General features: G+C 32.1%; 1 long non-coding RNA gene across 9 annotated transcripts in view; it reads right to left on the bottom strand.

Moving 5' to 3' along the window:
- Nucleotides 1–242: 242 nt before the first annotated feature.
- Nucleotides 243–14,274, bottom strand: part of LOC149774746 (uncharacterized) — a 50,812-nt gene continuing 36,780 nt past the window's right edge. For all 9 annotated transcript variants that reach the window (XR_016416744.1, XR_016416746.1, XR_016416743.1 and 6 more), the window contains 2 exons: nt 12,497–12,633; nt 243–8,936 (listed from right to left, as the gene is read on the bottom strand). This is a non-coding gene — a long non-coding RNA (uncharacterized LOC149774746). The remainder of the gene's footprint in view (nt 8,937–12,496; nt 12,634–14,274) is intronic.

Genomic DNA, 14,274 nt, shown 5'->3' with positions numbered 1-14,274 from the left:
TTCTTTCTATTTATGAACGATTTACCTCTTAAGATTGGAACTTCAATTTCTTCCACTGACCTCTATGCAGATGATACTACACTGTCTGAGATTGGCAAAACCAAAATGGTATTTGAAAATAACATACAAGATGCTCTCAACAGATTTCAAGTATGGTGCAAGGAAAACAGATCAAAATAAATACAGAAAAAAAAAATGGAAGCCCTACTAGTTACAACACAACAAAAATGAACAAGGCTAGATAGCGACAAACTCCAGGTTTTATTTGACAACGTGAGCCCCAGTATGACCTCTCAAGATAGAATTCTTGGTGTTTTTGTAGATGACAATCTTACTTGGTCTATTCACATTAAACATATTTCAAAAAAGGTTAATTCTTATCTTTGGCTATTGAGGAAAATCAAAACATACATTCCTCTTCAGTATAGGGTCATCTTTTATAAAAGTTATATTCAGCCATATCTGGACTACTGTAATGTAATTTGGAGTAATATACCTCTAATTCAAACATAACAACACTTTTAAGACACCAAAAGAGGGCTTGCCATTTAATTCTAGATCAATGTATAGACAATTTTCAGGATGCAGTGAATAATATAAAGGTTTTTAACAATACAAGAAAGAATTTTTCTTAGAAAGGCCAGACTGATGTATAAAGTATCCAGAAAAGCCATTCCGGTCTATCTAAGCAATATCTTTCACCAAAGAGATGCTGATGGTACTCCAAATTTAACATCCATAAGAAGAAAAAATTACATTATACCAAGGCCAAAGAAGGAATTGTTTAAAGGTTTTCAATATACTGGTCTACTGGTATGGAACAACATTCCCAGTGACATAAAGCAGGCTCCTAGCATTTTATCTTTTCATAATCAATGTCTTAAATGGATGAAATCTTTTGAAAATTAAACAGTTCTATTAAACAAAAATACTGCCTGCTTTTCTGTAATTTTGCATCATTTTCTTAGCTGAATTTTGCAATGCAGGATGATAATTTATGTTTTATATACTGTATGTTTATGTTTTCAATGATGCCTGTGAATGTATTCCAGGCTTGATACTTTGAATTTTAAAATTACCTAATTATTTAGTATTAACATAACAGATAGAAGGCCTCAAGGTAGATTAGTTCTGTAACTAACTGAGTTACCTTCTCTAAATAAAGTCTTTATTATTATTATTATTATTATTATTATTATTATTATTATCCTAGGCTTGAAATGTTGGTAAGATACACAATGAATGCATCAAATCCTGGATCTGAATGTGAACTAATATACAAATCTTACATAATAATAATACACAGGTTATAATGAGAAATATGTACTCAATACTTAAATAAATGACTATTTAGTCTTATTAATTTCAGTTATTACAGTTATTTTTTATTTTATATTCCATGTACATAGGTAGCCATGGGTTTGGGAGCCATCCCACAGACTATCTCTTCTGTAATTAAAGGCTTCAAAACAGATATAGTTTGAGTTATTAAAATGGGGTATAGGTACAAGGAGAAGAGAAGATGACCTGAAGAAAGAAAAACACAATAAGATGTAAGAAAGGTGAGAGAAAGAAGTATGAAGTATAAGAGATTAAGAAACGGGAGTATTGTAAGAGTATATATACATAATACGCATACATATGAATCTTATAAATCTAGTTCCTAATGATATATACAAAAATGGAACCCAAAATTAAAGATTGTAGATGCATGAACTGATTTTCATACATATTACTAAAACATTTCAAACAATAGAAAGAAAATTACTACAATTAAATAAATGTGTGCTATTCAGTTTCAAAACATTCCAATTTATTATTTCTTTTTGCTAATTCCATCTCTCAAGTGTAATGTTGTTTCAACAAAAAAATTAAAGGTAGGGATGGAGGTTTTCTGTTATTGCACATATTGTATATGTCTCTTTTAGATATCAGCAATATTAAACTAATTACACTGCCTGTTTTTAACATATGGATAATTATTCCTTTAAGTGAAAAGGTATGCAGGAAATTAGTGTTGTTTCTAATCCACTGGCTTAAATCATTGCAAAACTACAGTACAGTTGCATAGTCCCAAGAAAGATGAATTAATGTTTCAAGTGAATCTAAACAAAAAGAACATTTTATATTATCTGCTCTTCCAATTGTTTCTAGAAAGGTGATTGTTGCAAGAACTCTATACAGCAATTTATATCTAAACCAAATTAGATTAAAATCATTTTTAATTTTTCATGTTAAGGCAAAATGCCTTGTCCAATGCAATTGGTCTGGTAGATTAAGGTGCATTTTCCATTTAATCAGTGCTTTAGTTTCTAATATTTCTGTGTTATTTACTAAGATACTAATAAATATTTATGCAACCTGTCTTAGTTTTAAGGATAAATAAGGTCTTTCAAATAGGATTTCACTGAATTAAGGCATATTGTGGAAAGTTAGTTCCAAAAATTATAAATTTCATTCACTTTTTGTCATGAAAGGAATTGTCCATTACTCAGGACAATATCGTTTATAAATAGTATACCTTTTTCAAACCATTTTTTGGGCTAAAATATATAGAACCTCTGACCTTAATATTTGCATTATACATTTGGGCTTCAGGAAGAAAATTTTAAAAAGTCTTTGGAATAAACTTTTTGGAGTATATGATATAAGAAACAGAAACATCTTTCCAAAATATGTTATCAATGTCTTCTATGTTCCTTTCTATATAACTGATACCAAACTTGTTGAAATCCTTCAAAAACTTAAAACAATGAAACACGAGTTTACTCCATTTTGTACATTTGGTGTGTGTGTGTGGTTTGGATTTTAATGTAGCTTTAGCAATTCTTGAGTCATACCGCTATGATGTCTGCAGTGTGGCAGTTTATAATGATGTATAGCACTGGGGCATCATGCCGCAGACATGTAGCATCATGTCCCACCCAGTCACATTATCCTGACACCAGGCCACTAGGCCACTGGAGCGGTCCTTGTTCTTTTATTAAGTATTCTTCTGACCCAGGATATTTTCAGAGAACAAATGACAGTTTTTAGTCAATCACTGTAAGTCCCCCTTCCTCATAAATTTCCTTTATTACTTTTCTTCTTATCTTGTCAGCTGATCCTTTCCTCAAGTACTTGTAGATTAAACTATTTAATTTTTAATGAACATTTTGGCGGAGTTGGTAAACTTATTAATATGTGACTTAATTTTGATAAAGCAAGTGATTTTATCACAATAACTTTGCCATTATTATTATTACTGGTACTGGTAAAATGGCAGATTAAACAAAAAATTAATTTCACACCTTTGAAAGCATATTTCAGAAAATATGAATGGGACTGGGTGATTTCCCTTACACAAGTAAACTCTTTTAATAGTATAAACACTACACTACAAATGTAAGATTAAAACAATGAAAACAATGCACAAATTGTTTGGATTACTTGGAACTAATGTCCATACAGTCATGCTACCATAGTGATGATTACTTGGAACTACTGTCCATACAGTCATGCTACCTTGGTGGATGGATTACTTTGGAAATACTGTCCATACAGTCATGCTACCATGGTGAATGGATTTCTTGGAACTACTGTCCATACAGTCATGCTACCATGGTGGATGGATTTTTGGAAATACTATCCATACAGTCATGCTACCATGGTGGATGGATTTCTTGGAACTACTGTCCATACAGTCATGCTACCATGGTGTATGGATTACTTGGAACTACAGACCATACAGTCATACTACCATGGTGGTTGGACTACTTCGAACCACTGTCCATATTGTCATGCCACCATGGTGTATAGTGATGATTACTTGGAACTATGGTCCATACAGTCATGCTACCATGATGGATGGATTACTTGGAACTACAGACCAAACAGTCACACTACCATGGTGGATGGATTACTTGGAACTACAGACCATACATTCATGCTACCATAGTGGATCGATTACTTGTAACTAAAGACTATACAGTATTGCTACCATAGTGGATGATTGCTTGTAACTAACGACTATACAGTCGTGCCAACATAGTGGATGGATTACTTGTAAATAGAGACCATACAGCCATGTTACCATGGTGGATGGATGATTACTTGGAACTATGGTCCATCAGCTACTTTGCATACTATGTGGATGTACTTTGCATACTATGTGGATGTACTTTGCATACTATGTTGATGTACTTTGTTTAAATATTTGGGTGAAAATGTAACAAGCCTTAACACTTTCTATTTTTGTTCCTTTCATTTATGAGATTGAAAATACATGTATTCCCAATTTACAAAAAATCAATAAAACATTAGCACATGAAATCTAGAGTTATCACTGCCACTTTAACAAAGATATCGGTTAGAATTATTCTTATTTATCTGATGTGGATACATGCAGTTTAATTATATTGGGTAATTACTTGAGTTATTTCCCTTGCATTAGACAGGAGGGAAAAATTGAATGTTTATCTCCATGCATTGAAAGCGATATGCATTATGAACTGAAGTAATTTTTTTAGAAAAACAAAGGAAAAATAAATCAATGAAAAGAAATAGAAACCATTGCAAAGTGTAAAGAATCTATTTCCATTCCAAAATATACATGCAATTTTCTAGGATGAAGCCGTTGGAGTTTTCTATTAGATTATTCCAACCATTCTTATATTTCACCATTAACAAGTATAAGAAATATTTACTTCTTTACATATAAGTGTCGACAGCAAATATGTGATTTGGGTTACAATGAATTAAATTTGAAAGCTGCATTGTCTCTATGACTTCCACACACTAATAAATGCTGTCTGTAGCACTAGAACAATTTGTTTGCAACACTGTACACAAATTACAGATACTTAAAGTAAACATGTGTACCATATTTGCCGGCATATAAGTCGATGTGGAGTGCAAGTGGAATCAGCAAATTTGGCAAATTTTTCATTTTTCATCCATATAAAAGTCGATGCTGAGTATAAGATGAGGCCAAATAAATACCTCAGAATGTGTTTGTCCTTCGTTTCACACAGCATCATGAATTTTATCCTATCTGTAACTCAGTAACCCTTCCAGTCAGGATCATTATACTGTAGTATGTAACTAAAGTACCTCATTTGTTTCATATGAAGTATTTTAAATGTATTATGTATTTTTAGCTACATAAAATGACGCTGTTGTTCTTTTTTTTTTTGCCCAAGGGGAGAGACAGAGAGAGAAGGATGCATGTGTAATTCTGTTATGTGTTTAGGCTCGAATAAACAGTAACACAGAAAAAATGAAAACAACAAGCTTTTAAAATTTAATAAAAATTTATTTCCCTGAAAAAATCCTGTAAAAATGAAAAAAAGAAAAAAATCTTAACGTTTTATAGAATCAAATCCAAAGCTAATCCAAGAATAATCCACAAATTAAATTGCAAAAGTCCTAGTAATAAATGTTTAATAATTTCAAGTTCGAATCCTGATGGAAAATCCAAGATGGATAACGATGACATATGCTGTAGTCTGTACTGTGTTGTCTTTTACAGTTTCTTGTAGAAATGCAAATAATGACACTCAGGTGTTCAAAATTCTAATTAAATTTGTAAGCAATTCTTTCCAAAATTTCTGTGTGAGTACTCCTCAAAACATTTCCTGAAAAAAAAAGAATTAATCCTTTTGAAATCCGACTGATCTGAAGAAAATTATAAATCAAAATCTGGCTATAACAAAATAACTTGACATCAGTGTAAAAAGCCCAAAACTGAGAAATCTCTCTTTACACATCTCTATTAAAACTAACAGATGCGTAGCAATGGAAAAACTGGAATTGTGAAATCAAAAGGTGGGGGGGGGGACGTTATCGTGTTTATATCATGTACACCAAAAACCAACCATTTTACTCCAAGAAATAAAATATTAAAAAAATTGTTTACATCTTAATCCTTTACCTCATGCAAGCATCTTTGGATGCCTCCACTCTATTTGCATGGAAGTGCCTTTTGACGCCTCTACTCCATTCACATGGAAGAGCCTTAAAACGCCTGCTGTAAACATCAGCCATTTTGAGCTGGTTTTCCTAGTGCCACCTTAGGGACCCCCCCCCCCCTCATTAGATACTACATTCATTTCTGCGAATGACAATTATGTCAAATCACATGATCACTGTTTATGCGCTGGTCGATATCAGCTATTTAAAGTAACTGGGTCATAATCTCCACTCTCCAAAATGGCGGTCGTGGATTTCATTCAGTACTTACGAAGTTTTCGCGATTAGAATCACAACTATGAAAGATTCAATAACTTAGGAAAAGGCTCTGATATTAAGCACATAAAAAAAAATTCAGTGAAAAATAATTACACAGCTATAACAATCGGACTTGACTTTTAAATTTTTCCACATATAATAGATGTGTACAAAAATTGTTAAATGGTTAAAATTGCTGTTAAACGTAACATACACTAAATTGCTTAACAGTTCACAGGCAGGCATATGCAGTCTACTAGGTAATAGGTGTTCTATTTATAGCACGCTGCACTTTGTCACTATGAGGCAAAGGGTTAAATCATGTAGTCCCATCATGACATTGGAAACAACCAATCATTTTAAAATAAAATAGAACTTGTTTACGAAGGTTGTTACAATTTCTGAAACAAGGTCAGGATTTAGATCAACACCTGGTGTTTATAAACTAACAGTCAAGGTCACTCTATTTTCTGAAAAAGTATCATCTCTAGTGAATAAATTTACATTATAATAGAATATAATAGAATAAAAATATTTATCCTGACAAACAACTAAATTAAAATAAATATGATTTAAACAGATATACGTAACAATTATATCACATTTTTCTTGCACCTTGTGATCAAAATAAAATATGGTCCAATATATGAGAGAGAGAGAGAGTTCAGCTCTTCTTGGTTTTTTTTTACCTTATTGCCCCCATGTTGCTGAAGCTTTTGTCAAAAGAAAAAACATTAATAAATGAAACAGTAAATGCAAACTATGAAAATAAATACCATGCTCCTTCACGGTTTAAATATTCACAGCAGTTATATTCATATAGACTCCATGAGGTTAAATCCCAAAAATGACCATTTTGCATGCTGTCTAATTTTCTTTGCAAGCATAACGATCTCATCATTCCTAACAAATAAGATTGTTTTAAAGTGCATGTACTCTTCCTGTACTTAGGTGGCAATTGTTCTTTATTTTGTTCCTGCTAGGTTTACTTTAAATGGATGTATGTTCCATCTGCAAATTAAAAAATGTCACTGGCTGAGAAATTTACATGAGTAACCACCTGGCATTCCTTTCACTGTATGGTATGGTATTCATAATACCCTTGGGAAGCCTCATTTTCCTATTGGTAGCCTCAATAATCTAATCTGGTCTGCCAAATCATGACCTCATACAGGTGTCAGCTTGAAATGACTGAATACAGCTGTAGCATATTTAATTAGAATGTAAATACCAATACAAAGTCATGTGATTCTTTTAATAATGGAAGTGGAAACAACATTAGAAGGAATTGCTTACCTAGTGATGTTAATTGATAATGGAATATGGTACTGCACTTGTACACAAGTAAGCTCAGTCATCAGGTAAATGAACAATATAGATTTACAATCGCAAGGACATCTCGTCTGACTGTCAATGGGACATACCTTTTATTTGATCATTGTGTGGAAGAAGAAAATTGTGATGGAATATACCTTTGTCATGGTTATTCATCTTCTAACTTGTAAATTCTAACACACATATATGTAATCAAATATATCTAACGTAAGTTAAAAACAAAATACATTACTCGTGCAAGATGGTTTTGTGTAGTTACATCTGATCTACGTTAATTTTTAACACTGACGATCATGTAATTGTTTAAAATACTCAATGTGGGATCCTAAATTTTTTCATACACAATTTCTTCCCCCAAATGAAATAGTTTTTACTCATTATTTTTCGTACTCTTGGAGAATTATTTTCCATACAAAAAAAACAATAAAACGATTCAGATGATATAATCGATATATAAGTCAAAAAGTATCATCTTATAGGCTGGCAAATACAGTATGTATACATTTAATATTATGATTCAAAATTAAATCTTTTGTTTCACAACTGTCGTACATCATAGAAAAAAATATTTTTTCCAGTTGAAATGGTTGCAACAATCAAGAATCAGGCAGCCCCTCAATACCACTATAACCAACTATTAGTTAACAAAAAATTCTTTGAAATGTACAAAAATATTTCCCCCATAAAAGCCTAATTGTTCACCTGAGAAAAAAAGTTTCAGTATATTCTTATTTGCTTTATTCATAATAATATTAAAAAAATGTGAACAAGAATGTGTAAAAATTAGTGGATACAGAAATAAGCACACATGATCCATCATGCATCTATGTGGCAAAAATAGGTACATAACTGTGTTTAAAAGAAAACAAAAGTCTATGACAGAGTATTTGCTTCATTACTGATTGTTTTGATCCTAATCAGTGGTTGTCTTGAATATTAGTATACTTGCATGTTCTTTGGTTTAATACAGATAATCATTTAAAAATTACAAGTACATGATATTGTGTTTAAGTATTGTTAAATGTTGATAAGTGGATATAAAATATAAGTACATATGACCTTTACTAAGTTATCAAATGTACATAATCTCCAGACTGTACTGTATGCCTTATAGTACAAAAATATTAATGAGCTTTGGAGAACAAAAACTAATGCATAAAAAAATATACTTGTTAAAATATATATAATGTGGAAAGTAGAAACATTTTGGATTGCTGATTAACAAAAGTTCCCTAAATTAAAATCTAAACAAAGTCTAAAATCTGCATATATCCTCATTCAGGTCTTCTCATCACTTTTTCCAGTCATATTAACTCTGGCTGGGGGATACCATTCACATATTTATTATCTTCTGGCCAGTTCATCCTTTTTCAAAAATGTATTGCTCTTCTCCTCTGAAAAGTAAAATGTTTTCTATTTAGATAATTATCTTCTTCATGAATTCCTTTTAACCTAAAGCAATTTGATTATTACAGTCCACCGAGACTGAACAAAAATGTATGATATCTGATTGGAACATGCTTGATGCAAATGATCCAGTTTTTAGTTAAGTTTGAGTACCTGAACAGTTTTATTCTTGCTGCCTATTTACACCCACAGAAAGTTAAACAAGTTTTGAATAGTTTTATTCTTGCTGCATGATTTAAAACTGTACAGAATACAAAACAGAACTTGATTTTTTTTATGCTGCCCAATATGCATACATACAGATTACAAAATGAATACTGGAATGGTTTTATTCTTGCTGCCTGATTTATGTCCATACAGAGTATAAAACAAGAGTACTGGAATGGTTTTATTCTTGTTGCCTGATTTATGTCCATACAGAGTATAAAACAAGAGTACTGAAATGGTTTTATACTCATTGCCTGATTTACAAGCATACAGAGTACAAAATAAGAGTACTGGAATGGTTTTATACTCGTTGAATGATTTACACATGTACAGAGTATAAAACAAGAGTACTGCTATGGTTTTATTCTTGCTACCTAATGTATGCCCATATGGAGTATGCAACAAGAATACTGGAATAGTTTTATTCTTGTTGACTGATTTACACCTGTACAGAGTATAAAACAAGAGTACTGGAATGGTTTTATTCTTGTTGCCTGATTTACACCCATAAAGAGTATAAAACAAGAGTACTGGAATGGTTTTTATTCATGTTGCCTGATTTAAATCCATATAAAGTATAAAACAAGTGCTGGCAAGGTTTTATTCTTGTTGTCTGATTTACACCCATACAGAGTAAATAACAAGAGTACTGGAATGGTTATATTCTTGTTACCTGATTTACATTCATACAGAATATAAAACAAGAGTACTGGCAAGGTTTTATTCTGTTGCCTGATTTACGTTCATACAGAATATAAAACAAGAGTACTGGCAAGGTTTTATTCTGTTGCCTGATTTACATTCATACAGAATATAAAACAAGAGTACTGGCAAGGTTTTATTCTGGTGCCTGATTTACAACCATACAGAGTACAAAACAAGAGTAATGAAATGGTTTTATTATTGTTGTATGATTTACACCCATACAGAGTAAATAACAAGAGTACTGAAATGGTTTTATTCTTGTTACCTGATTTACATCCATATAGAATATAAATACAAGTATAAAACAAACTATAAATGTCAGAGCTCATATTTGGATCCTTTGATCAAAGCACTGCTGTAAAATGTGTGACCTTGACTGAAAGGTCATAAGGTTGAATGGGTATGTTGTAGAATGAATTGTATAACTGTCATAATGATTCTTCTCAAATTGAGAAAAAAATCTATCAAGTGACATATGAAATAAAAATAATTGAGAAAAAAGCCTTTGGCCTAAAAGTTTAACACAAATTTTCTGTACAACCTTAAGAAAATCTACTGTGCAGTACAAGTGATGATTTTATCCTCAGTGGTGGTATATTTATCTTACTTTATATGGTACAGTACATGGCTTCAAATTACAAGTGTTTACATAAGGTGAGAATAATAGCCTTTTGTTGAATAATTTAATCAACATTCTATGTGTGGTGTACTCTTAGAAAAGATACTCAACCCACTTTCTAGTTCTTCCTGAATAGCCTTAAATTGAAACCAAACCTGTTCTGGCATTTACTTTGTGATAATAACTGTCATTATAAACAAGTGATTTTAACATGTTTCATATTTGATATTGGGGAGTATTAATTACCATTATCCACTGGGATTTCAGTGCTGTCTTTTTAACTAGATATTCATGGGAATTATAAAAGTGACCTGTGTTCTAAAGGAAGCCATACCCTAATGTCCATGAGAATTATATAAGTGACCTTTATTCTAAATTAGGCCTTGTATGAAATGTTCATGGGGACGATACAAATTATCTGTGTTCCAAATCAGGTCTTATACTAATTGATGATGGGGACCATACAAGTGACCCATGTTTCAAATTAGGCCTTGTAAGAAATGTTCATGGGAACCATACAAATGAGCTGTGTTCCAAATCAGGCCTTATACCGATTGTTTATGGGTACCACACAATTGACCTGTGTTCCAAATCAGGTCTTATACTAATTGATGATGGGTACCATATAAGTGACCCATGTTTCAAGTTAGGCCTTGTATGAAATGTTCATGGGAAACATACAAATGACCTGTGTTCCAAATCAGGCCTTATATCAATTGTTTATGGGGACCACACAATTGACCTGTGTTCCAAACCAGGTCTTATACTAATTGTTGATGGGGACCATACAAGTGACCCATGTTTCAAATTAGGCCTTGTAAGAAATGTTCATGGGAACCATTCAAATGACCTGTGTTCCAAATCAGGACTTATACCAATTGTTTATGGAGACTACACAATTGAAAGTGACCCATGTTTCAAAATTAGGCCTTGTATGAAATGTTCATGGGAACCATACAAATGACCTGTGTTCCAAATCAGGCCTTATACCAATTGTTTATGGGGACCACACAATTGATCTGTGTTTCAAATTAGGTCTTATACTAGTTGTTGATGGGGACCATACAAGTGACCCATGTTTCAAATTAGGCCTTGTAAGAAATGTTCATGGGAACCATACAAATGACCTGTGTTCCAAATCAGGCCTTATACCAATTGTTTATGGGGACCACACAATTGATCTGTGTTTCAAATTAGGTCTTATACTAGTTGTTGATGGGACTATACAAGCGACCCATGTTTCAAATTAGGCCTTGTATGAAACATTCATGGGAACCATACAAATGACATGTTTTCCGAATCAGGCCTAATACCAATTGTTTATGTTTATTTGACAACATTTGTAAAAAAAATGGTTCAACTATAGTCCTTTTTGAGATTCATTATTATATTTACTACTATCTATAATTATACAAAAATTGAATTTCATATTTTACATGAATCATGAAGTCATAAAGCTTGAAAATTAATTACACAAAATGCATACATATCTTTGCTACAAGCATTCATGCAGTGAATAATCAATTTTCAAGCTTTATGACTTCATGAATCCTGTCAAATATTAGACTCACTTCTTAGATAACATTAAATGAGGAATGAAAATGCATCACTAAGCATGTGTCAAAAAAACGGAGCTAAACGTAAACACTCAACAAAATCAGCAATGCATTTAACCTACTATTGCTAGCAATCTCCCAACATGAATAGTTGAATATATGTATCTTATGCTATGACTTACTGCAGATATACAGAAGAAATACACAATGATACTTATGTTGAAAACAATTTTAATACCGACCTTTTAAATTCAAATATTTGTATCATCCCCATGATCTGCAGGTAAGACAATTTGAGATCCTGAGAAATTGTGGAAGCAGAGGATTAGTATATTATCTTTCTGCCCCCCAAAATATTTCCATCTATCACCTTAAGCAAAAGAAAATTATGAAAACATGAGGTTAAATACAAACAATCAAAAGGTGGAATCAATAAATAGTACTGTCAGGTGGAGCTTACCTATAAATATGGTGTTCACCAGGCTTTTTCATGGGATGGTTCATAGTAAAATCCACAGTACACATAATGGGATCCACAAGCACATGTCAAGCTGTCTTCGTCAGAAGGCTCTAAAACAGCCTCCGCAAGTTCAGGTGCTGTCCAATTGAAAAAGGAACATATTTATAATGCTAAGTCTCAAATGTATACAAGTCCCTTTGTGCTTTACTGCATCAAAGAATTTCCAGAAATTCAAGTTAAACCCATATTGTTCCTTTTAACTACCGAGTGTTCAAACCATCTGTAATATTATTCAGTTAAAAAAAAGATTTAAAATCAAGCTGCTGTGTTGGGTTGGTACCATTTTCATTTAGGAACATGTTGACATCATTTTGGTAAAAACCTCTTGTCTATATTAAGATTCTTGGGGATTAGTGATACAATATTTTTAATGCAAGCATTATGGCAGCCATATTGGATGTACAATTGTCAATATTTTATTTAGGACAAGCTCAACATCATAAGTAGTCTATTTTTTACATGCTAAGAGAGCCATCCATTTTGGAGGAGTAGATACAATATTTTCAAGATGGCCAGTCATTTAAAGCCCAGGTCAAAATGACTTTTCATACTGCAGCAGCGATAACAAGAATTTCAAGATGGCCACTATGGAGGCCATATTGGATGTCAAATCATCACTATTTTCAGTACACTATGTTCATTTATGACTAACTAGACGTCATAAAAAATGTTTCAGTGAAACCTCAAGCTGATATTGCCATTCATTCAAAAGCAGTGATAACAAGATTTTTAAAGTCTATTGTGATGGCCATATTGGATGTCTTTGGGCTATCATTTTCACTTAGGACCATAAACCACATGTTTATTTGACCGTTCTTTTAGGAGTAGTGTTAGCAAGATTTTCAAGGTGGCCACCACTGGACATCAGATAGCCACAACAACAGGGCATTATGAGATCTTTCAGTACAATGCCCCATGTTGATATAACCATCCTTACAGGAAGATTTTTCTTTTCTTAGAGTTTGAATAAAATGCCTTGTACCAAGTTTATTATGACAAAGGTGTGAACTGTTATAAATTCTGACATCAGGGCCAAATCTGGTCATTTTATCAGCTTGAAATACACAATGTATGATAGTCTATAGGGTCCTTCATAGGTGTACATGCCATCATTCCATTTCACTATAACTTTAGCATATTCAAAATAATCTAACATGTTTATTGAATTTTAATAAATTTTCTAATATTAATTTAAGATTATTCCAAATGTTGCCCACAGACCACATCAGCTGGTAATACTTTGCCTTGGGCCTAAGCATCACACTTATAAGCATTATACGTTTTAATGCATAAGTCAGCCTTGTACCATAACACCTGCAGTCTACATCTATGGAATTCCTCTTTATTTATAATGGTGTTGATTTCTATCAATTGCAAAAATAACCTAAATCAATTATTCACTTAGCTGCAGTAATGTAAATCCAAATATTTTGGCATGCATGACATGAAATTATCAGACTCCTTAAGTGACATGCACGCCATTATTTCCTGTTTTGCTATAATACAAATTATTTCCTTACTTTTTAAACAATTTTGTTATTTCAAAGTTTTATTTCAATTCAAAGAAATATTATTTCATTATTTAAAAATATTTCAACACTTAAATGAAATATTAATACATTATTAATAAATCTAAATATTATTTTGTTATTTTGGTATATTTTATCTCAAGAAACAATAGTTGGTTGTTGTTGTTGTTGTTGCTGTAGGGCTTAACG

The sequence above is a fragment of the Sinohyriopsis cumingii genome, unplaced genomic scaffold (genome assembly GCF_028554795.1).
Source record: "Sinohyriopsis cumingii isolate HCF-2022 unplaced genomic scaffold, ASM2855479v2 utg000160l, whole genome shotgun sequence".
NCBI lineage: Eukaryota > Metazoa > Mollusca > Bivalvia > Unionida > Unionidae > Sinohyriopsis > Sinohyriopsis cumingii.
The sequence above is the reverse complement of the archived record's forward strand: the minus strand, read 5'-3'. Positions and strand labels throughout refer to the sequence as shown.